This window comes from Passer domesticus, chromosome 14 (genome assembly GCF_036417665.1).
Source record: "Passer domesticus isolate bPasDom1 chromosome 14, bPasDom1.hap1, whole genome shotgun sequence".
Taxonomy (NCBI): Eukaryota; Metazoa; Chordata; class Aves; order Passeriformes; family Passeridae; genus Passer; species Passer domesticus.
In genome coordinates this window covers 19,535,864-19,557,731 of record NC_087487.1, presented here as the reverse complement: position 1 = coordinate 19,557,731, position 21,868 = coordinate 19,535,864, and the positions used below count along the sequence as shown (strand labels likewise).

The 21,868-nt window shown below is 53.1% G+C and overlaps 1 long non-coding RNA gene across 1 annotated transcript; it reads right to left on the bottom strand.

Annotated features, from left to right (window-relative positions):
• Positions 1 to 7: 7 nt before the first annotated feature.
• On the bottom strand, positions 8 to 18,053 carry LOC135280678 (uncharacterized). The gene is made up of 7 exons (XR_010347545.1): positions 17,581 to 18,053; positions 15,653 to 15,756; positions 12,454 to 12,544; positions 11,454 to 11,549; positions 9,898 to 9,978; positions 8,494 to 8,590; positions 8 to 5,544 (listed from the first exon to the last, which is right to left on the bottom strand). It is a non-coding gene; the product is annotated as an uncharacterized LOC135280678 (long non-coding RNA).
• Between the last annotated feature and the right edge of the window lie 3,815 nt (positions 18,054 to 21,868).

Here is a 21,868-nt window from a genome sequence, read left to right as displayed (position 1 = left end):
AGAACACCCCCGTTCCCACTGGGATTTAATGGGAAAACTCCCACCGAGGAGGGAGCTGAGATCCACGATGCCAGAAAGAACGGAGCTGAGATGCAGCGGAAGAGCTAAAATTAACCCAAGAGCTCGTTAGCGAGACGAGGGAACATCCAATAAAGTGACATTTTCCTTGTAACACGTTGCACTTGGAGGGTTTTCTGTCCTTGGCAATGGATTTGCCGCTCGGAGGTGCTTCCCTTCTGCTCAGCCACCGAGCCCGGGCTCATTAGGGAATTTTTAATTAGCTTTTCTTTTACAGGCAGAGTGGGATTGAAGTTTCCACGTGAGCCGTGATTTGTAGATATTCCCATTAAAATCCCAGTTTGTCCGTGGCCTCTCCTCAGCTTGTCTCCATCCAGCACCGGCGGTTTATTTGTTCAAATCCCAGCGAATCCCAAAAGGTTTGTGGAATCCAGCCTGTCTGGATCCTTGCTCAAGGAGACAGGTTACTCATTCCTTGGGCTTCTCCCATAGAAAAGGTTCCATCCCGCCAATCCTTGAGTAAAACCAGGACAAGGAGCACCAAGCCCAGCCAAGCCGAATTCCCAGACTACAGAGAAGCTCATTCATTCATCCCAAGGGATGAGGCAGGGAAAGGAATCCCAACAGCTTTGGGAGACAATTCCAGAAAAAACAAAGGCCTGACCTCAGCAGATAAGGACTTTGGAATTAACGGCCCATTCCAGGCCTGATGGAAGGGAGGAGAAAAGGGAACTGGGAAAAGCCTCCCTCTTTCCTGAACTCCTGCTGCAGGTTTTCATGGATAAATTAAATCCTGGAATTGTTGTTGGCCCAGAAAGGAAATCACTTGGAGCTGTGATGTTCCAGAGATGCCGTGGTGGAAGGGGAGTAGGAGATCACGATGGAGAGGACAGGAATGTCACCATGAAGGGAAGAAGGATGTCATGGCTGTAAGAGCCCTGGCTGAGCTTCCTTCATTATTCCCCTTTTTTTCCCCAAAAGAAGGGGAAAATTGAAAAAGCAGGAGCACAGTCCTCCAAGATTAAAGCATTCAAGGATCATTTGAATCTTAAATCTTTGAATTTGCCAAAATAAGGAGATGCTCACATTGGAAATCTCCTGGGAATCAGGAGTGGGGCAGAGCCAAGCCAGGCTGCAAATTCCATGCGAAACAGGCAAAAATCCTGGTGAGGTTTGGCTCCAGCTTAATCCAGCCCTATTCCATTGCCATCCCAAACATCTGGGGCTCGCTCAGATAAACAGCTCCACTTTTGGGTGGCGATAAATAAATAAAATAAATAAATTATTAAACAAATCTGTTTGGAAGCCGATAAAGCCGTTAAAAGATTTATTACAGAGCCAGAGCCTGGCCGAGATTGCAGCCTGAAAGCCTCTTCCAGCACCAGCTCCCGCTCTGATTTCCCGGGAAGCGAAGGCCGAGCTCTCCTCACAAACCCCAGCGGGCAGCACCGATCCGGAGAAAATTTCAAGGGACGTAATTAATAAGAATTAATTAACCTGAAGGAGCGGGCTTGCTGCTGGTGGCCTGCTCAGCGAGCGAGCCCCGCACCAGGCAGTTTTCCTCCCTCCCCCTGTTTTCCACACGAATGAGGAGGCGGAGGCAGCTCCGGGCTTTGGGGAGGGCGCGGGGATGGAGCCGACAAGGCACTTCCATGGTCCACTTCACCTTTAATGTACGGAAAGGAGTTAAAACGGGAGACAAATTCCTCGCCAGGCAGCTCCGCGCACGGCGCAGCCAGCCCGCATTTCCTTATGCATGGATGGGCTGATGCGCGGATCCGTCATAAAACCGGCATTAAAAATTAGTCGGAGCTGTTAGGCCGGCGCAGCCGAGCAGATGGTTCGTGCTCGGAAGTGTTTCGGGAGTCTCCTTTTATTATCCGTGGATGCCTCGTGGCCTGGGATTTTCATTATCCACACTCCACGGAGCAGCGCGGCTCCGCTGCCGCTTCCTTCAGCGCCGATGAGCTCTTGTGGCGTGGGGTGGGATGGGATGGGATGGGATCCATGGGATGGGATGGGATGGGATGGGATGGGATGGGATGGGATGGGATGGGATGGGATGGGATGGCTGGAGAAAGGCACAGCTTGGTGCCATGGCCACCCCTCGGGCATTTTCCCACTCCAGCTGCCCAAAACCCCCCTGGAGCAGAGCTGTTGGCACTATGAGGGTTCTGCTGGGATTTTGGGAATGTTCTTGAGTCACAGAATCCTTAAAGCCCATCCCATCCCACCCCTCCATGGGCAGGGACAACTTCCACCATCCCAGGCTGCTCCAAGCCCTGTCCAGCCTGGCCTTGGACACTTCCAGGGATGGAAGCATTTCCAGGGATGGGGATGAGGAGGATTTGAACTCTCCTTGGAGAGCCCCACTCCATATCCAAGATCCTGCATTCCCTGCTCCAGTGGGTGGGAGTAGAGACCCCATCCAGCTGCTCCCACCCCTCCTCCTGCGATTCTCTGCAGCTCCATCCCCTCCAGGAGCTCCCCTGGGATCCTCCAGAATCCCCCAAACCCATCCCAAAGCAAACATGGGGACGAGGAATCTTTAGGGATGGGGAAGGATTTGGGTGTGAGCCCACCCCAAGCTGGGGCGGGAGCTCCTTCTGTGGTGACAAAAGTCACCCCTAATTAGCATAATTAATGACTTTGTGGCCTCTGCATACTGCAGCCCTGCAGCTTCCCTCTCTCGTTATCTCTAATTAGGCTCCCCAGCACCGTGAGCGGGGTGGAGCCATCCGTTATTCCTTAATGATCTCCCCATTCCCGGGAAGGGCTGGAGGGATGTGGAGGCAGGGACACAAAGGGCAGCTCCGTTCTCCAACGCATCCCTTCATCTCCTGGGGGAAAAAAACCCAAAACCCCAAAAAAACAAAAAAGGAAAAGCCTGGGATCAGGATGGCACGCAGGAATTGCTGTCATCCCACTGCAGCTCCTCCTGGAGTGGTTTATTCCCTCCTGGACCAGGAATCCTGCAGCACAGGAGCTTTTAGGACATCCAAGGGAAGCAGGGAAGGATGGAGCTGGCTGGGATGGGGATGGGGAAGGAATATCCCATTTTTCAGAGACAAAACATCAGTGCTTCATTCCCGTTAGGGCTGCACATCCCACTCATGAAAGGTTTGTTTAAAACCCCACAATCCTCCATCCAACGGCTTACATCCCGGGATCTCTCCCTCCATCCATGGGCACTGCAGATCCTGCGCCATCCATGGGTCCTTCCCAGTTCCAGACCTCCCCAGTTTGGATGAATTGTGGAATTCTGGAATGGTTTGGGTTGGAAAGAACCTTAGAGCTCATCCATTCCACCCCATTCCATGGACAGGGACAGCTCCCACTATCCCAGGCTGCTCCAAGCCTCATCCAACCCGGCCTTGGACATTCCAGGGGCAACCACAGCGTCTCTGTGCCAGGGAATATTCCCAATATCCCCCCTAGCCCTGCCCCCTGGCAGAGGGGATTACAACCCTGCCATGAGGTGATGCCAGCAATGAGCATTCCAATGGTTTTCCAAGATTCCAAGTTCCCTCTTCTTGTCCATCCCAGCCTGGGCTCCGCATCCATCTCCGCTTTTTCCGCGAGCCCTCGGTGCCTGGGTGGGATTGGATTCAAATGTGCCAAACAATCCTCATTTATCCCTGCCAGCTCCCAGCCTCCTCCCTCTCCACTCCTGTTTTCCTCAATCGCTACCTTTATTTTTGCAATGTGTCTATAATTACCAAATGTTCCGAGATTCCGCCCAAAATGCCTCCCCTTGGAATCCGGGGATGTCTCCTCGCTGCTGTCAATTTGGGTTCTAAATGTTGTGATTGATAAAATTAAACTGTGAAGCGAGGCACGAAATCTGTCTCGTAGACACCACTTCTTTTTAGGGCTGGCACGGGGAGAAAACAACGCCAGGCAGGGGGAAAAAAAATAAAAATCACCAAATCATTTCGTGGAGAACGGGGGGAATTTGTGAGTTTTTCCTTGAGGAGATTAATAAGACATCCCGAGCTGGAATTTTTATTCAGCTCCTTGCGAGATCCCAAATTTCTCCACTTTAATTGCTCCAAGCAGGGAAGCTTTAGTCACAGTGTAATGTACCCAGGCATGTTCCGGCTTTAATGAATCATCCCAACTCTGCATTCCAAGCAATTAAGGGAAATCTGGCTGTTCGTTAGTGAGGCGGAAAATAAATTTAATCTCTCTTCTAAAAAATCAATTATCCTGCTGTAATGGAGAATTCAATTTGGGTCATGCTCCATAAATTTCCCGGGTTTAGGATGTTTGGTGAGTGCTCGTTATTAGGTTGCGCACGTGGGGGAGATCTGGGAACGGGGAGGGCTTGGGAAACATCCTGGAAGTTTCCTTGGGAGCTGGAGTGGGTTCAGAGTGAAAGAGGGGAAGTTTAGGCTGGAAATAGGGAAGGAATTCCTCCCTGCAAGGGTGGACAGGCTCTGGAAAAGGGAATGATCCAGGAGAGCTCAGAGCCCCTTCCAGGGCCTGAAGGGGCTCCAGGAGAGCTGGAGAGGGATTGGGGACAAGGGATGGAGGGACAGGACACAGGGAATGGCTCCCACTGCCAGAGGGCAGCGATGGAGGGGAGATTGGGAAGGGATTGTTCCCTGGGAGGGTGGCAGGGCCTGGGATGGAATTCCCAGAGAAGCTGTGGCTGCCTCTGGATCTCTGGAAGCATCCAAGGCCGAGCTGGATGGGGCTTGGAGCAGCCTGGGACAGTGGGATGTGTCCCTGCCATGGCAGGGAGGACACCAGACCGGCTTTGAGATCCCTTCCCACCCAAACCATTCCAGGATTCCGTAATTCCCTTCAAAGAACAGGGAATTTGTGGTCTGGGATGTTGTGGCCACCCAAACCCATCCCTCCACCACTGAGGGAACCTGGGAGGAGCCCATGGATCCACAGGGACATCCAGGCTCTGCTCCTCCCTCCCAGGGATCCCAGATCCTGATGGAGCCCTCACAGGCACCGGAATCTCACCCCGGGACCTGGGATGATGCTGGGGATGGAGCCAGGGTGGGCTCGGACAGGCAGGGAAGCCCTGAGAACGCTGGAAACGTGGAAATCCAGCAGGGAATCCAAGGCAGGCTCTCCTCCAGAGCATTCCCCTTCCCCAGCCTCATTCCCGGTCACCCGGGCACCACATTCCAAAGGGACACGGAATACCTGGAGGAGCTGGGACACCTGGAGGGGCTGGGCCAGGTTTTGGTGGGCACAGCCTCCTTCTCCATCCCGGGGAATCCACGGGAGGGAATCCAGCGGCAATCCCGGCGCACACCTCGGGAGCGGCTTAAGCTCCTAATTGAGCTCGGCTTTCAGCAGCTCCTAATTAATCTCGGCTCTCCGTGGGTGATCAAGGCTTCGCAGCTCATTAAAGATTTTTCTCCTTGGAGAGTCTTTTCCTCTGCTTCCCTTTGCCTGGGAGGAGGATTCCATCCAAAGCTGCCTCCAGCTGCCCAGCTCTCAGGAACAAATCACCCCGGCCATTTTTAGGATCGGGAATTTTTCCACCCCCACATCTCCTTTCTAAATGAAAAAAAAAAATAAAAATTTTTTTTGTTCCCATCAACTGCATTTCCCAATCCTGATCCCAAGTTTTCCTGCAGCTTCTCAGGCTCTTTCCCTATTTATTTCATGATTTTATGGATTGAGAACATTCCAAAATCCTTTGGCCACCACCTGCATCTGCTTTGGGGTTTCAAGGCTGGCTTAAACCCCCCACAAAATTGGAAGTGGGAATAATGCTGGGGAATCCGTGCCCCTGGAATGTGGCTGACACACGTCTGGCTCCATCCATGAGATAAGTGTTATTCCCAATCCATGAGCCAAGTGCAGCTTTTACGAGGAATGAAACCTCCCAGCTCCTTCTAAGATCCCATCAATAATTCCACAAAGAATACACAAAGTGGGTTCTCAGGAATGGCCCCAATCCCGTGCTCCTTCCATGCTGGAATTCCCTCCTCTCAGGTTTTATAGGAATGTGTTCCCTTCTCCTGCTGTCACTTGGGGTGGGGAGCTTAATCAGACCAATAACCACCCCTAAACAAGGGGTTAATTAGCACCAAATAATCATTAAGCTCTCCAAATTCCCAAACTCCAGCAGCCCTTTGAAGTCGCTGGAGTTCACTGAACCCTGGCGAAGTTCCAGGACCGCCGGAACGCTCCGGATAAATTTACCCCCACCACGTGCCCGAGGACGGACACGCACCCGGCCGGGGGGCTCATCCCGATGGATACAGCGGCGCTGCCTCTCCCGGGATCCCATTTTCCCACTGGGAGCCGAGCTGACCTTTGGCTGCGCCCGCCCGCTGGAATTCTGACAGATGGAGGCACATTTCTGGGAAGGCGCGTCCAGCCGGTGGCTGGGGAGCCGCGGGCCCTGCTGGGGCGTCGGGAAGATTGATCGGCCCCGAGAACCCCGATCCAGCCCCGCCTGGGAATAGGATTCCCACGGAGAGGCGTTAATGACTTTGATATCAACGATCTAAATATGTCAACCTGCGCCTCGCGCTGGGATTAGGGAACGCTATATTTATCCGGGTCTGCCATTAGCAGAATGCTAATTAACGGGATTCGGTTTCCAAGTAAATCCCGGCCCTTCCAAGTGCTGTAACGCAAAACTCGATCCTAATCTCCCTGGAGCTGCTGCTGTTCCCGCTCATTCCTCGGGATTAGGCAGATTTATTTTCGCTGGTGGCACCCCCAGGTCGGGTTGTGGCACCATGGCTGGAGCTGCTCCCAAAGGATCCCGAGACAACTCAATCCCGGCTGTCCGAGCACGGCCTCAGGTACAGGATCCAGGAATCCTGGAATGGTATTGGGTGGGAAGGGACCTTAAATCCCATCCCATCCCACCCCTGCCATGGGCAGGGATGCCTTTTCCTATCCCAAGGTGCTCCAATCCCTTGGACACTTCCAGTGATCCAGGGGCAGCCCCAGCTGCTCTGGAAATTCCAGCCCAGCCCCTGCCACCTTCCCAGGGAACAATTCCCAATTCCCAATCTCCCCTCCATCCCTGCCCTCTGGCAGTGGGAGCCATTCCCTGTGTCCTGTCCCTCCATCCCTTGTCCCCAGTCCCTGTCCAGCTCTCCTGGAGCCCCTTCAGGCCCTGGAAGGGCTCTGAGCTCTCCCTGGATCCTTCTCTTCTCCAGGTGAACATTCCCAGCTCTCCCAGCCTGTCTCCAGAGGGGCTCCAGCCCTGGAGCAGCTCCGTGGCCTCCTCTGGAATTGCTCCAGCAGCTCCAGGTCCTGCTGGTGCGGGATCCAGGGCTGGAGCAGCTCTGCAGGTGGACAGAGTGGGGACAATCCCCCCTTTCCTGTCGGGAATGAGCCCGGCATGAGTTGCTCAAGTCACTCCAGACCTTCACCTTGCCGGGGAGCTGGGATTTGGGAGGTGCAGGACAGTTTTTGGGGGCTGGGAATGGCTCAGGCCTCTCACAGCACCAGGGGAAGCTCCGGGAGCAGCAGCCCTGTCTCATCCCTGCTCCCAGCCCAAGGTGGGTCGGGATAATCCGGATCTCTCTCCCTCAGCGCTGCCACGTTAAAAATATCAATGTCAGCCTCTGGAATTTTCCAGTGACAGCTCGAAAGGAAACAGCTGAGGCACGGAGCTGCAGCTCCACATTCCAGCTATCCCCACTGTCAGCTCCAGGGAGATCTTCATTAGAAGGGCTCCAGAGCTCGTTCCTTCCTGGAGCTGGAGCAGGGAGAGACCTGGAGCCAGCAGGGAGAGATCCAGCTGCTCCCTGCTAGGAAGGGGCTGGAACACCAGGAACGGCTCCCGGGATCCAGCTCCCAGCACGGGAGGAACAACAAATGGAGTTTGGCTCCACTTTGCCAGAGTGAGGTGGAAACTGCCCCTGGAACGGGCAGGGAAAGGGAGATTTCCTTGGAACTGAGGTTTCCCTGGAAGGAGGTTTCCTTGGCTGCAGAGCCAGCAGGGATTGGCTCTTCCAGCTGGGAATGGGGATGGGATCCGTGTCCCTGTCACCCCTTGGGCAGCTCAGGTGGGGACTCCTCCCCTCAGCCTTGCCTGTGGGAAGGCAAATTCCAGCCAGGGGAAAAATTTCCTACGGATGTCGGAAAGTTTGGGATTTCTGTGACCCAAAAGAGCCCAAATACAAATCCCAGGGGACCCATGGGATTGCATCCCCTCACTCCCACGGGCAACGAGCCTCACATGGGAAAACACAGGAAAAGCCCCACCAAAGTCCATTCCCAAATATATTCAGCCTCTTTTCCCAGGCAAACAGCAACAGGAAGAGAGGGAATGGCCTCAGCCTGCTCCAGGGGAGGTTCAGGCTGGACATCAGCAGGAATTTCCTCATGGAAAGGGTTGTTAAACACTGGAATTGCCCATCCAGAAAACCCAAAGATGCAGATTTTAAGAGGAAAACGAGAGGAGGGAGTGGGATTTGCTCTGTTTTCCATCAGGGTTTGGAAGGTGCTGGTCCTGTGCCAGGGCTTTTTTCTTACCTCCCTCAGCACTAAAAGGATTTCCAAAGTCTCCAAAAGTTCCCAAAAGTGGTGGATGAGCTCCTCTGCCAGGCCCTTCCTGCCTCCAAAACTCCAGCTGGAAATCACCGCATCCCAAAAAAAAAAAAATTAAAAAAAAAAATCAGGAAATATTCAAGTAACTCTGTGACGCTCTTGTTAATATTCCCAGAGCTCTGCTGAGCCACACCTGCTCATCCCAAATTATCCCAAATCCATCCTCAGCACTCCCAGCAGGGAGAGCTTCAATTCCTGAAGGGATTGTGCCAGGAAGATGTCCCTGCTCACCCAGGTGCCCGGGGAAGGACGGGATGAGGCAGCTTCAGCCCCTCCCCGAGCCCGTCACAGCCGGCTGGAGCAATTTTCCAGCTGAAAGGAAAGCTGTGAAAACTCCTCACGGATCATGGGAGCCACGGCTGCAATTCCTGCTCCAGGGCTCCAGGGATTTATCTCTTGTTTAAAAAGGGGGGAAAAAAAGGGAAAGGCAACGTTCCGTGTCCCTCCGGAGTTCCAAAGTCAGGAGAGCACGGACTCAAGGTCGGATCCAGCCTCGGCCCATCCAACCAAAGACTCCCATTATTCCCTGTGCTATTTAAAATCCAACGGAGCACAAAGCCACGGAATTCAGCAGGGAAGAGTTATCCTCTCCCTCAGCCAGGAAAAAACCACGGGATATAAATAAAGCGGGTGCAAAGTGTCCCTGTTCCCAGCCCCAGGAATGTCGTTGGGATCGGGTGGAAAATCTCGGCAGCAGCTCCCGAGGATCCATTGGGAACACAGCAGGCATGGATGGCTCTGGCCCTGGCACTGGGACAGCTCCAGGAGGATCCTGTCCCCTCAAGGACACCAGGAAGGGCCCTGTCCCCGGGAGCGCTCCCATCCCGGCGGGAAGGGCCATGGATGGCACGGATCAGCCACCGCCGCGTGTCCCTTTCCAGCCTGGGAGCTGCTTCTTCCTTCCGAAATCTCCCCACCCATCCCTCTGAGCTGGGAATTCCTGGGCACAGGGACAACCCGTGGACAGCACAGGGCACAGCAAGCGTCCCATTTTCCTGTGGGATGGGATCGCAGAGAATCCTGGAATGGTTTGGGTTGGGATTTTAAAGCTGATCCCACCCCTGCCAGGACAGGGACACCTCCCACTATTCCAGGCTGCTCCAAGCCCCATCCAGTCTGGAACATTTCCAGAGATTTCCATCAAACTTGCTTCACTGCTGCATTTCCAGCAGCTTTGGGATGGTCCCAAAGCGATTCACATCCCTGCTTTCCCCTTTTTTTACTGGCCCTCCAGGATGTCATGGATCATCGTGGATTCCTCATCCTCCCAGAATTTCCACCAATTCCTTGTTGTTGTTCTTGGCTTCCTGAACCTTCCCATCTCCTCACCTTCCAGCAGAATTTGGCAGGTGAATTCCTGGTGCTCCTGCATTTACAGATCCTGGATGGCTCCACAATCCCGGAAAAATCCTAAAAAAGTTTAAAAAAAAAATCAAAATAAAATCTGGAATTTGCTTTAAAAATCCAGCTTGCATTTTTAGCGAAAAAAATACCAAAAAACACTTTTTCCTTAAAAACATATTTAAAATTTTTTTTCAGCCTATTCATTGGATGCTCCAATCCCAATCTTGGAAAGCCCTTTGGAGCCAGATCAATCCCTTCCTCGAGCCCGGAATTCCCGCCTCCAGTGCACTCCAAGCCTGGGATCCAGCACTCCAAACACAACACATGCAACCACTTAGGAGCCAATTAATCCCAGCGGAAGCGCCCTTGTCGTTACATTTCCGGAATAATGCCGGAAAATTCCCGTTGCGCGTCATCGGGAATCATTTAGGGACGTTTGGATCCCGCTTTTTGCTGTCAGAGCTTTAAGGAATGAGCAGTTGACGGATTCCTGGACTGAGGCTCTGCTTGGAAGACGCCGTCGCGTTGTTTTCCTGCTGTTCTGCCCGGATAATTTGGGATGTTCCAAAATAATTAGAGTGGGTGATTAATCCCTTACAAGCTCTCCGACATGGAAGAGATCCCAGATTGTCTTCAGGACGTGGGGCAACACTTTTAGATCCCAAAAATTATCATTGTATCCCAAAAAATCCATTGTGTTCCTCAATGTGCCCCCAAAATGACATTGTGGCACTTTAAAAAATCATTGCGCCCCAGAAGGAACTTTACACTCTGGAAGTCCTAAAATGCATCATTACACTAAAAAAAAAATTAGACGCCCCCAAAAAAATCATTGCTACACTCCGAAATATTGGCATTGCACCCTAAAAGGTATCACTATACCCTAAAGAATATCATTATACCCTAAACCCCATAATTTCACATTAAAAATCATCACCACATCCTAAACTCATCCTTATACCCCATAAAAATCACTGCACCCTAAAAACCATCACTGTACCCTAAATACCATCATTACACCCTAGAAAGCATCATTATAGCACAAAAAAAATCATTATATCCCCAAAAAATCATTACATCCCAAAAAGCACCATTATACCCCCAAAAGCATCATTATATCGTAACATCCCAACTTCATACACTTAAAAAATCACCCTTAAATCCCAAAAACATCCTTATATTCCAAAAAACACTATTATACCCCAAACAATGAAATGCGGGCTTGGAAAGAAATTTAAAAATCTGAATTCCTGTCCTGTGCTCCCAAGGAAAAATATTTCCCCCCCAAACCCTCTCTGGTTCTTTGGGATAAATCCTGGTGTGGGCCATGGGGTTCAGGGCACCCAATCCGTGTGCAGGACATGGGGTGAAATCCAAGGAAAAAGGGATTTCTGGAGCCACGATCCCGTTTTTCCAAGGGTGCACAAAGGAATCTTTTCCGCACGGCTAAACTTTGGGAAACGGCCCTTAATTAATTCCGTGTGGCTTCCCCTCCCCTTTTCCCCGATCCCCATGGAAGTATCCCAGGGTTGGAAAACCACCTCGCTTCCGCCGCAGTTCCCGGCACAGGAAAGCGGCGGAGTCGCGGATAAATGTTGGAGGCTCCGTCGGTTTTCCCATCTGGCAGCCAGGCTGTGCTGTGAAAACGAAGGATATACATATGCAAATATTCCCGGGCCGCTTCCAGGATCCGAGGAATTTTTATGATGTAACCACAAGAAGAGGTCGGATAATGGTGGCAATGTGGAGCCCCGGAATGCCGCGCGTGGAAACGGAGCGCCGGGAAGCGGAGCCGCGGAGCCTCTCCGGAGGAACGGGGAGCAGGTTGAACCTCGGAGATCTCAGAGCAGTCTGGGCTGGGATGGTTTGGGAAAAACACCACAAATCCCAAAAAATATCCATGGGAAGTGCCAGGCACTGGTGGGGTGTGGCGGTAGCTCCGGGGATTGTCATTGTCCCACCAAGGACATTACAATGTCCCACCAGGAATGTGCCCCACCAAATCCCACCAGGGACATGTCATTGTCCCTCCAAGGAGATGCCACCCTCCCCTCAAGGAACATGTCATTATCCCCCGGGGGACACGTCATTGTCCCACCAGGGATATTCCATTGTCCCACCAGGGACGTGCCACCATCCCACCAGGAACACGCCATCGTTCCACCAGGGATGTGCCATCATCCCACCAAGGCCGTGCCATTGTCCCCCTCTTCAGTGCCATTCCAACCCACCTGGAGGTGTCCCTGTGTCACCTGCCCTGGGGTCGCTTCCAACCCCACCTATTCTGGGATTTTGGGATCCCATCCCTCCCAGGAATGAGGGACTGCTGAGCTGAGAGCCACCGGTGTCCCCTGGTCTGGGGACAGGTGACACGTGGGGTGACTTCCCACCACCCATCCCGATCCAACAGCGCCAGCACAGTTCCCTCTCCAAGCCCTGGAGAAGATTCCCAGCCATGCCAATGTCCCCAGAGCCACCTTGGGGGTGACAATGGCATTGCTCCTGCTCTAATTAATGACGAGCCCCTCCCTTAACGAGCACCTTTGGAAATGGGAGCGCTCTGCCCGTCACCAACGCTCGGAGAGAGATCTTGGAATGAACAAAATATTCCTGTGATCTTCTCCCTGACAGGCTGGAAGCAAAAATATTTAGTGAGGAGCTCCGATATCCTGAATAATTCAGGAGGCTGCAAACCCCTTGATCATCCCGCTGACTCCGGGAACAAAATAGTCGGGATTTGTGCATCCAAAGCGGAGATAAAAACGCCAGGAGAAGAAAGAGGAGAAGAAAGAGGCTGAAAATTAAATTAAAAAAAGGTGATTAAAAACGCAGCCGTGCCGGAAGGAGGCTCAGGGAGATGCTCCTTGAAGCCACAGGTGTGCCACGATCCCGATTTTATCCACGGGAATGCAGAGGAGGGATCCTGGGGAGCAGCTTCCCTCCATTCCCTGGGATGCAGCGGGAGGTGGAGCTGGAGGGACCCCCGGAGTGGCTGTGCCCAGGACAGGGCTCTGGGCCAGCGCCTCCAGGGGTTTGGTGGCATCTGAGGGGACGAGGTGGCATCGAGCTCATCCCAAACCCTCCATCCCTGTCATTCCTGAGGGCTCTGGAAGCAGGAGGGGCCTCCAGCAGCGCTGACTCCCAGAGGATCTGTGGGATCATCCCACAGTGTGCGAAGCTGGAATGGGGAATTGTCCCCCTCTGCTCCCTCAGGTGACACCTCCAGTTCTAGATCCTACACCAGGAGGTCATGGAGCTGCTGGAGCAATTCCAGAGGAGGCCACGGAGCTGCTCCAGGGCTGGGAGAGCTGGGAATGTTCACCTGGAGAGGAGAAGAATCCAGGGAGAGCTCAGAGCCCTTCCTGAAGGGGCTCCAGGAGAGCTGGACAGGGACTGGGACAAGGGATGGAGGGACAGGACACAGGGAATGGCTCCCACTGCCAGAGGACAGGGATGGATGGGAGATTGGGAAGGAATTGTTCCCTGGGAAGGTGGCAGGGGTTGGGCTGGAATTCCCAGAGCAGCTGGGGCTGCCCCTGGATCACTGGAATGTCCAAGGCCAGGTTGGATGGGCTTGGAGCAGCCTGGGACAGTGGGAGGTGTCCCTGACGTGGTTGGGATGGGATGGGATGGGATGGGATTCAAGGTCTTTTCCCACCCAAACCATTCCAGGATTTTCCGTGTCCATGACCATGGGCGCGCACCAGGAATGCGCCAGCAGGGGGCGCCCGAGAGTATTTTTGGGATGTGGAGGATTGGAGGATGAAGGGATGAAGAGTTGGAGGGATGGAGGATGGAGCGGTGCCAGGGGAGCCATGGCTGCACCTCCCACCTTCCCCTGCTTCATTTCCACATTAATCCCTGCATCCCAAAGGGCAGGGAATGCTGGTGCCACCATCCCATGGAGAGCACAGCCCAATGTGGGCACACACCTTCCCATCCCCACAGCCCAAACCGGGATGAGCACAGGGATCTTTGGACACCAGTCCCTGTCCCTGGGAGCTCGGCAGCCCCGGAGCCGCTGGCGCTGCTTTATTTTTAATATTTAATGGGATAAAAGGCTGGAATTGCTTTTAAGCTTTAAATTGCTTTCTCCTTTTTATCTTTAAAAACCATGGCAAGCAGTTTTTGGAGGTTATTTTTTTTTTGAGGAAGTTTGTCCTAATGATCCCTGGTAGCCATTAGGTCGGGAATCAGGCACTTTCAAAGGGATCCATTAAATATTTCATTCCTCACTCCCATTCCTTTGGTTTTGATCTCCATTCCCATTGATTAAAGACACTGACAGCTCCATTTTGATTAAATCCTAAATCAAAACTTCCCCCAAAAAACTGCCAGAGCCGACATTTATGGAGCTCAGTAAACTGGGTGGAAGAACAGGAGTGCGAGCTGGAAAAAATCCATAAAATCCCTTTCCAAACAAACATCAGTTGACAGCAAACAGATGGATCCGAGGCCCTTATTCCAAACTGGAAAAATTAAGAGTTGGCAGGTCCTGGGGAAAAAAAAAAAAAGAAAAAAAAAGGAGTTACAAAACATCTTAAAGTTTTCCCCTTCATATCCTGGTGTTGCTCTGGGCACGGGTTCAATATTTTCCTAGGCTACTGCACGGAAAAGGGGCTGGATACAGGGAAGCAGCTGGCACGGAGGCCGTGGAGATCCTGGGAAGATTGATGGGAGCAGAGCTGCCAGCATCCCGGGGATCCGGCCCCGCTCTCAGCCCACCCCTGAATCCGCCCAGCCCCGCGCGCCGCCGGCTCCAAAGGGGCAGGAAACGTGGGGAAATGCGGGGATTTCCCTGGATTTGTTGGCTTACCCTGGTATTATGTTAAGGGAATGTTCTTGGGAAGGTGCAGACGTGGAAAACTCAACCTCTGGCTCTGCCGGTGCCCCAGGAGGGGAATGTGAGAGCCATCCATCCTGGGACATTCCAGGGATCCAGGACAGCCACAGATTCTCTGGGAATTCCATCCCAGCCCTTCCCCACCCTCCCAGCCAGGAATTCCTTCCCAAAATCCCACCCAAATCCCCCTTTTTCCAATGTGAACCATTCCCTGTGTCCTGTCCCTCCATCCCTCATCCCAAGTTCCTCCTCCAGCTCTCCTGGAGCCCCTTGGAAGCTGCTCCAAGGTCTCCCTGGATCCTTCCATTTTCCAGGATGAACAATCCCAATTTTCATCAGAAATGCCACCATTATCCCGTGTTTAATGAATCCTTGGGATTCTGGGCTGTCCTGAGGGATCCTCACAGATCCAAAGGAAATCCAGGATATTCTGCAGCTCCAGAAGGGACATTTTAAAATACGGGATCAAGCAGGGGAGGGAAAATGAGGTTCCTTCCCAGGACTCACAATATGAGAGTGACCCCGAGAATTCCAGAGGGACCAAGTGCTCCCTGCCCAGGTGGGAATGGCTCCATTCCTGCCTGGAATCCTCCTGGAGCTCCTCGGTGTTTCCAGGCACGGAAAAAATTCCAGCCCCGAGCCCACCCTGCACTCGAATCTAATTATCCATCCAAGAGCGGAAAATCACAGATGGCTCTGCTGGATTTGCTGAAGGAGCGCTGCTCCAAAGGCATTATCCACGGAACTGCAACCAACACGGGCACTCCAAATGGCAGCAGCTGGAAAAACGGGAGCAAAGCGCCCTTCTGGGCTGAAAATCCTGGAGATGAGCGCTCCCGGAATCCCTCCTTGCGTGGGAAAGGGAGGGAGCAGAGGAGCTCAGGGAATCAGCCTTACCCAGCACATCCCGCTGCTGCCGAGAGCCCGATGAAAACCCCGAGGAGAAATCCAGGGGAAAATCCGGAGGAAAAATCCTGAGGAAGAAATCCGGAGGAAAAATCCTGAGGAAAAATCCCAAAGAAGAAATCCTGAGGAAAAATCCCAAAGAAGAAATCCTGAGGAAAAATCCTAAAGAAGAAATCCCGAGGAAGAAATCCCGAGGAAGAAATCCTGAGGAAAAAGTCCTCCAGCCTTGCACCCATTCCATGACTGGAATGCTGGAGGGGAATTTGGGAACACCTGGAGAAGATGGAATGCTGGAGGATGCGGGATGGATGGAGGTAGATCTAAACTTATTCCTGTCCTAATATCCCTGGGATAGGAGCAGGAAAAATCCTGGAATGGTTTAGGTTGGAAAAGCCCTTTATGGTCATCATCTCAACCATTCCCCTAGCAGCAATTCCTGCTTCTATTTCCATGCCACATCCTGGTTTTTCCTAAAGGAATGAAATCCCAGAGGGTCTCACCTGAAAATCCATGGCAAGGGCCGGATCCAAACCCATTCCTGTGTTAACATCTCTGGGAAAAGCAGGGATCTCTGCCACTGAGCAGGAAGAGCTGATCCCATAAATACCAGATCCCTTTCCAAGGGAAAGGCTGCCCGGGGGTGCTCCCATCCCGTTCCCACCACTCCTGTTCCCGTTATCCCGCTCCTCGTGCCTGGAATAAGAGGAGTTTTGGCAGCTGGCTCCGGATCCGGGGCTGGCAGGGAATTGTGGAGCTCTTTGCTTCCCAGGGTTCCTTCCCTGCTCCAGCAGCTGCCAGCCCGCCCGGGAATGGAGGAGAGGTGCTAATCCCGCTCCAGATTCCCACAGAAATCCACAAAATCCCATCGCTTCACACTGAGGTAATTTGTCCCCTTCCCAAGTTTCCTGGAGAAGGAAAACACCAACTCTTATTCCTGCTATAAATAACCCCCAGGCTGCTGGGGAAACTCGGAATTCCAGCTTTTGGGACAGCCACGGGATTGGGTGTTTATAAAGGGAATTCCTGGCACGTCCCAGGCTGGATTGGTGGATTGTCACGTGTTGCCATCCCTAAAAAACGGCTTTTTTCCCCTTTTTTCCCAGTCCAGCAGCTGGCAGAGGTCGATCTGTGGATCCCACACGTTGGAAGTGGCAGCTCCAGGGGCCTCAGGGTGCTAATCCAGCGGGAAAGTTTTTTCCAGCCGATCTTTCTGGCGCTGGAAAAGGAAGGCTCTTCCCTCTCCTCGTGCCTGTCACTGCTCCCGAGTGTCACCGGGACAAATTTAGCCCCGGCTCAAATCCCAGGCACAAATCCAACCCCGGAGCTGCTGCTCAGCCGTGGCCCCGCGGGATCAGTGCGGCTCCAGCAGGGAGGGATTGGGATCCACTGGGATTGCGTGGATTTGGGAGGTGAAGGTTTGGATTTTGTGTCTCCTTTCACACTGCAGGGAGGCACAAGTTCCTTCCACTGAGGGTGGGGAGGCCCTGGCACAGCTTTTCCTGGGAAATCATGGATGTGCCATTCCTGGAAGTGTCCCAAGGGGAAAAATTGGGGGAAGGAAAAGGGGGAAGGGAAGGGAAGGGAAGGGAAGGGAAGGGAAGGGAAGGGAAGGGAAGGGAAGGGAAGGGAAGGGAAGGGAAGGGAAGGGAAGGGAAGGGAAGGGAAGGGAAGGGAAGGGAAGGGAAGGGAAGGGAAGGGAAGGGAACCATCTTGAGCCAGAAACCACTCAAAAAATGCCCAACCCCACCTGAGTGTGACCATCCCATCCTGAGAGGGATATTTATCCCACAATCCATCCCCTTTCCCTACCTCCTCCCCAATCCAGGCCATTCCCATCCTGTTTTTTACCCCACAATCCATCCCCTTTCCCTACCTGCTCCCCAATCCAATTTACCCCACAATCCATCCCCTTTCCCTACCTGCTCCCCAGCCCAGGCCGTTCCCTCCGAGCGCCGCTCCGCGTTCCCGCTGCTCCATAAATTACCCGCTGACAGCTTTAATTTGTGCAAACGAGGCCTGGGCGCTGCTGGCAGCCGCTGCTCTAATAAGGTCAATATATATTCAGGGATGTGCCAGGGAACAGGGAAAAGCGGGAATGCGGCTCCAGAGTGGGAATGAGGGAAAGCTGCGGCTCCTCGGGGCTCTTGGCTCATCAGCGATGCATGGCAGGAGCGGGGCTGGGATTTCACTCGGCAGCAGCGCCCCGCAGCCCGGCGCTGGCAGGGAGCAGGGAATGCTTTCATTCCCTGCCAAGCCCGGGGAGTTGATGTTCCCGGGCCGCTGGAGGGGTTGGTTGGTTGCTTCCTGGTTTTTTATGGATTTTTTCGGGGTTTGCGGTTGACCATTGGGAGGTGAATTCCTGCTGAGAGATGCTCCAGGGAGGTCAGAGCCACTTCCAGAACATTCCAGGAGAGCTGGAAAGAGATGTGGGATAAGGGGTGGAGAGACAGGACACAGGGAATGGCTTCCCTCTGCCAGAGGGGAGGGAGAGATGGATATTGGGAAAGAATTCCTGCCTGGGAGGGCGGGGAGGGGCTGGGATGGAATTCCCAGAGCAGCTGAGGCTGCCCCTGGATCCCTGGAATGTCCAAGGCCGGGTGGAGCAGGAGGAGCAGCTTTTCCTTTGGAATCTGAGTGGCCAATCCATGGGATGCAGGACAGGGCTGGAGCTGCATCCTGAGATCCCAGGCAGCAGGAAGAGCAGGGGGCGCCACCCACGGGAACCAGGAGCTTTTCCAGTCTTGGGATCCCACAGGAATTCTGGGCTCCTGCCAACCCCTTCCCACCTTGGCAGATGGCCCCGGGATTTTGGGAGCCTGAGCTTCCTTCTGGAGCCACGTGGATCTGCAGGGACATCCCACGGGCTTGTCCAGCATCCCCGATCCCTTCCCAAAAATCCTTTGGTTTTCCAGGGCCCACTGAAGAGCCCGTGCCTCGCTCGGGATGCTCCCTGGAGCGCCAGCGCCGTGTCCCCTCCACGGTGACATCCCTGAGCAGGGCCACACCTCCATCCCGGCCTCCTTGGCTCGGGATCATCCCGAATTCCCTTGTGCCACCTGGACAGCGCATTCCCAGCTCCCCAAGGCTGTTCCTGGGAGCGGATCTTTGGGAAAGGCCACGGGAGGAATGGGGGATGTTTGGTCAGGCCCGTGTTGACTTTGGGAGCCGCTGAGCAAACACCGAGCGTGGGGAAATCCAACAAACACCGCTCCAAAGTCGCCATAATCAGCTTAAAATCCAAGGATAATTACCCGAGCCCAAAGCTCCCGCATCCCAAACATCCAGCACCTGCCAGGCATTGGAATTAGCAGGGGAAGACAACCTTGGGATCCACCCCCAGCTCCTGAAAATGGGAATGGAAACAGCCCAAGGAAAGGGAACCAAGCTCTGGTGCTGCCCCAACCCCGACCCAGATCCACTGAGGAAAAGCTCTTGGAGAGGCGAGATGGGATCGAATCCTGGGTCAGCCACAAAGAATGGATGCCCAATAATCCCTGGATTCCTGCAGGCGGTGGGAAAAGCCCTGGAATGATTTTCTGTTCCTACCAACGGTTCTGGGTCAAATCCGCTGCGTTCTCCTGGGAGCGCGGCCACTCCCAGGCACATCCCTGATTAACGTAACGAGGGCAGGTGGATCCAGCGACATTCCCAGGTTTTTTGGGATTGGATCGTGAGCCAGGGAAGGTGTCAGGAGCTGCCGGAATGTTCGCAAATTCAAAGTAATGAAACAGCTCCAGGCTGGTGAATTATTAAGGATTTTTCCCAGGTTTCTGATATTTTATTCCCTTTATTAAATGTGGAAGTCAGGGATCAGGGAGCTGCTTCCCTTCTTCCTGCTTTCCCAAAAGAGGCGGAGAGGAGGGAAAGGCAAATCCCGGGATGGGATGGGATGGGATGGGATGGGATGGGATGAGCATTCCCATGGAGCATTTCCCAGGATTTGGAGGTGCTGGAGTGACACTCAGCTGGATTTTCCTACTGAATTTATTTCTGCAAAGGAGGACAAATATTTTAATAATGAAATTATTTTGGGAAAGGACCTTAAAGCTCATCCCATTCCACCCTCTGAGGGACACCTTCCACTAATCCAGGTTGCTCCAACCTGGCTTAGATCACTTCTAGGGGTTGGGAATATAATTCCAAGCTTAATTATCCTTTAAATAAAACAGAAATATGACATTCCCACCCTCTGAGCGGTGCCAATCTAGCACCACATTCCCAAAGCAAATCTTTCCCAACTTTAAAATCTTGGAGGAAAGCTGGATCCAATTGGAAGTTAAATTAATGGCAAATCCTTGGAACCACATGAAGAGTTCCTTGGAAAGCGGCTCAACATGGAAACAATTGGAAAAGCCTGGAATATAAACATTTGTCCTTCCTGGTGCCAGAGCAGCAGGAAAAATGAGAAGAGGTTGGCACGGGAGCTTTCCATAAACACCCGCTCCAAAGGCCGGCCTTGGATGCATGGAATTGTTGGTCAATTTTTCCATTTCCTTCATCCAAAGAGAATTAAACATGCAGGAGATGCCAGGAGCTGATGGGTTCTGAGGGAACATTGCACAACGGGATGGGTGGGAAGCGGGGAGTTGTAGGAATACGGCTGGAAAAGGGCAGAGCTCCAGCCTCTGCAGGGTTAAAAATCCAGCCTTGGGAATCCGGGAATCAGCATCCCAGGAACAGGGGATGCTCCCAGACTGGAGGCCTGGAGCAGGGAGGGATTGGGATCACAATCCTGCTGCTCCCACAGCATTTCCCAGGCACCTTCCAAGGAAATTCCAGCATTTCCTTTAATTTCATCCATTTTTTCCTTCCATTTGATCCCTTTTTTCCTGTCAGTTGAACTCTTTTCCTTCCCTTTCCTCCCTGAAATAATAGGAAAACAAACAGGCAAATCCCTTCTCCTCAAGGCCTCCTTGTATTCCTTTTTTTCTTTTCCTGTTTTTTTTTTCTTTCCTTGGATTTCTATTTTCCTCTTCCTGCTTTTTAAACTGAAGGGGAATGTCAGGACAAAAGAAGGAAAGATCCATCTTGGAATATTTATGGAAATTTATGGTTAAAAGTGGATTTTAATTTGGGATTTCTGCCCCAGTTTGGTGGCTGCTCATGGGGAACGGTGCCAGGGAATGCGAATGGAATCCAATGGGAATGCCACCCACGGCAGAAGAGCTTCCTCGGACATGGAGAATCCTGGAATGGCTTGGGTGGGAAGGGACCTTAAATCTCATCCCATTCCATGGGCAGGGGCACCTCCTGCTATCCCAGGCTGCTCCAAGCCTTATCCAACTGGACTTTCCAGGGATCCATCACAGGAAGAAAAACACTCCGGAGCAACTCTGGCAATGCCAGGAGACTCTGGCTCCTCCAGAAGCTGCTTTCCATGGATAACACCATGCCACCTCCTGCTTCAGCACTTGACTCTGATGGATTCCCATTTTTTTTAATGGATTCAAGGTCAGGAACCCCACAGTGCAGCCGCCTCCCATTCCAACCCCGAGCGGAGCAACCGGGAACTTCCCTTGGAGCCACCCGCTGTCCCCTCCATAAAAACCACTCCGTACCTTGGAAAACCCCCGGATTCCTCGGATTATTCTGATTTCCAAGTGGCAGCCGAGCCTCCGAATCCCGCGGCTCTGCAAACAGCGGCTCTTTCCCGGCGGTGTTTGCTCAGCCAATATTGACTCTGCTCCCAACACGGCTCCCATGGAGCCGGGCGTTCCCAGCGGGATCTGAGGAGCATCGGGACAGCGCAGAGATAACGGCGTGGGCAGCCCCCATCCCACCCGTTCCTGCTGCGGGATAAGGCTGGTGGGAAAATCCCATAGGAGAGGGGCATGCAGTGCTGCTCCAGGCTCCTCCAAACATCCCAAGGTTATGGAATTGTGCGCTCCATAAATACTTCGGAACGGCGACGCTGCTGCCTGTCACCTTGGGTGGCATTCCAAGGATTTTGGGTGGGATGGGGCCCCATTCCAAGGTTTCTGGTGCTTCCCAGACATTGCCTCCACCTGGGTTTTCCCTGGACACAATTCCCCCACATGGATCCCCTTTTCCAGGGAGTGGTTCCAGCTCAGCCCTTTGTGTTCCCACATTGGTGGGGTCCAGCCCTGACCTCCAGCATTCCCAGCCAATGGATTCTGGAGCATTTCCTCTTTCCAAGCTGAATTCCTCACGGAAGAGCTCCTGTCGTTAACTTCCAGGGGTTTTCCA